The following is a 3,186-nucleotide window of genomic DNA, read 5'->3' as shown; positions in this document are numbered from 1 at the left end:
CGGGGTGACCAAGATCTGGGACGTGCTGGAGGAGTGGGCTAGATGATTCCACAAGAGTTGGTGCAATGCATGTCAGTGGATGTCCGGCTCACGGCCAATACCATTCAAGACCTGAGGACAGTCATGCTCAGCCCCGATGTCACACTGGGACTCGAGGTGGCGCAAGTGCGCAGTGGAATTCCATCCAAGCGCATCCCTGTTCGGACGGAATTCCACATTGGCCCCTCCCTCGGGAGCCGGAGACCCGCAACCTGAGTCACCTCGTGGTAATGTCCTCCATGCCCCTTGGTGCGGCGCAGAAGGGCTTCCTGTAAGGGTTGCTGCTGCACACCCTTCACTTCTTTGCCCTCGCCCGCTGTCCGGACACTCCCTGGCGTGCCCTGTTGCCATCCAGCGACGGAGGTTCCAAGTTGGGGGCTCTCTAGACGGGACTCCTCCCCTTTTCCATTGGGGACCTGGGGTGGAGGGTGCTGCACACAGCAGTCCCGTACAACTGCAGGATATGTTAGTTGAGAGACTCCCAAGATGCCTGTGTCTTTTGCGTCCTTGTGGGGTCTGTGGACCATGTCCTAAATAGGGGTAATAGGCTGCACTCCCTTTCCAGTTATTCAAAAAACCTTTTGCTTCTGTTTTGTTTGCACTTTAGTCCCATGCTCTTGATCAATGGGTACCCAGTGCGGAGTGGGGGGGGTGCGAGAGGGAGGAAGACCTCCTTGTAAAGTTGGCCATTAACAGGCCCAGGCAGCGGGCAATCGAAGGGGTTGTCCAGCCCGACTGTCTGCCCCTCTTCTGCGGCTATGTTTGTGGCCGGGTGTCCCTGTAGACGGAGCACGCGGTGTCTACCGGCACTGTCAAGGCCTTCCGTGCCCAGTGGGTGCCGCGGGGATTGGGATGTTTTATTGACCCTTTGATCACATTTTGATTTAATATTCGTAAGTTTCCTTTAAATTTTTATCTTTACTTTTGTAGTTTCCCTTTAAGAGGCTGCCTTTTACTTTATCCCTGATTTTGTTAATTTAGTTTATTTGTTTGTGCTCGAAAGAGCTACATCTGCAATATCTTGGTGCACCTCCAACATCCACTGCGGAGGTGAAGGCAGCCTGTTCACTGCTATGTCTGTCTGCGATGACCTGGAGGGCCCTGGCCTGCTTTAGGGATCCTGCTGTGTGGCAGTGGCACCCTCCTCAGCCTAGGGAGCTGCATCTGCTGCAGGACAAGTGGATTCAGATGGGCCAGACATTCCCGGAGTCACCTGGGTTGATGGCCCCAGTATATGCACCTGCTGATCCTCCTCCCTACGGTGCCTAAGGGCCCCTGGCTGACTCCTTGAGGAGAAGAGGAAACTGGATTGAGATCGAACTGCCCCGCACCCCTCTCGGGTTGACACTGCTGGAGGCCAACTGTGGCGTCAGCGATGAAGTTCACCCCGCACAGCAGTGCAGGACTGATATCCTGGACCAAAGTCTCCATTGCGGCCACCATCCTACTAGTGTTGGCCTCGGTGAGTTGGCATGCTGGCGCTATCACCTCAGCCTGAAGGTGGATGGACTCTTCCATCATGCTTTGCAATCTGAGGAGTGCAGCAGACATCTCTTCCTGATGTTCCCGAGCTTGCCTTTGCAGCTCCAGCAACAGTGACATAACTGAGTCCAGAGACTTGGACTCAGCAGATTTCTGGCCTCCAGAACTCCTGAGTGCCAGAAACCTGCAAAGTCCCTGTTGCCGTCTGATGTGTATCAGACAGTGTGATGTGCTCACCAGATTGTGATCCCGAGGCTACTCTAGAACTAGGTCCCAGCAAGGTGTGTGTCTCTGCACTGATGGAGCGTGTGGGTGAGCGCTGTGACAGGACTTCAATGAAGATGCCTTCAGTTTCTTCTTATGTGTCTTCAGGGCTTGATTGAAGGCCCTGATTGTCTGATGGTTGTTGCACTGCTGGATTCTCACTTGGTAGAGCACCGCCAACCTCACTGTCAGCACAGGAATGGTCCAGATCTTTGCTGGATGACAGCTGGATGGCTCTGTTTTCAAAGTCTGTGAGGACCTTGATTGCAGGTATTTCTCCACCAGTCTGCGACCACTCCCTCTTGTTGTGTGCCAGCTTGTCCTGCATGAATAGAGATGGAGAGAGTGTAAGCAGGATGACTGCCAGGCCAGATAATAACTATGCCTGGCATGTGTGGGTGGTGAATGGTTCCATAGATGGGATGAGGACAATGAGAGAGTGAATGGTGATGTCCCTTGAACTGATAGTAAGTGAGGGCCCTGTGGATGTGTGATGGGTTTGCAAGTGTGAGAGTTGAGAGTGATGGTGACCTACCCTGGTGGAACGGAAGAGATCATTCATCCTCTTTCGGCACTGGGTGGCTGCCCTCCTTTGCAGGGCATTGGCACTTACCACCGCTGCCACTGCCTCCCATGCTGGATTGGCGATGTTGCTGCCTCTCTTACGGCCAGAGCAGGGGTAGAGGAAATTATGGCTGGCCTCCGTGGCATGCAAATGGTGCTCCAGGGACATGCCGCTAAATTGGCGGGAGGGCAGCAGTCTTCTTGCCTTTCAGAGCTATGTCTTCTTTGCAGTGTTCCTGGGCTAGAAGCACTGAGAGGTGTGTGCACGGCTGCATATGGCGCCCGGCGTGATGAAGCGGCGAGGTGACAGCATGGTGGGCAAATTGGAGGCCACCTGCCATTGAAATGTCCTGTTTCCTGGGAATTCATAATTAATGAGGCAGGATTGGGATAATGCAACATGAAAGGTGACAATTGCGACTGTTGGGTAAAACGTTCTTTTTCCCGCCCGCTACAGCATTTAATGCAAATCTAGGATGATTCCACCCGTTGCCTTCTTCCTGTCCCACCTTGGTTAAAACAAGAAATGGTTGGGTTCGCAACAGGGTGTGTGTTTGTTTCTTTGTGAATTTTAACCTCTGACATGACCATTTGGCAGTTAAGATTCAGTTGCTATGCCTAAACCAGGAAGTAGAAATTAGAATATTTAATCATTTACAGAAAGTAAAATAAACTACGGGAAAGAAAGATGGGATTAAGAAATAGAAGTAAAAGAGAGAAAGTAAAAGTAAAAGAGGGCAAAATTGGACAGGACCCAAAAATGGACACAGAGATCATGATCCTGGATTATCCCATGCCCATTGCTTCTGATAAAGGTAGCACAAAAACTTTATGCTC

This window comes from Carcharodon carcharias, chromosome 5 (genome assembly GCF_017639515.1).
Source record: "Carcharodon carcharias isolate sCarCar2 chromosome 5, sCarCar2.pri, whole genome shotgun sequence".
Classification (NCBI taxonomy): Eukaryota; Metazoa; Chordata; class Chondrichthyes; order Lamniformes; family Lamnidae; genus Carcharodon; species Carcharodon carcharias.
Note: the sequence above shows the minus strand (reverse complement) of the source record.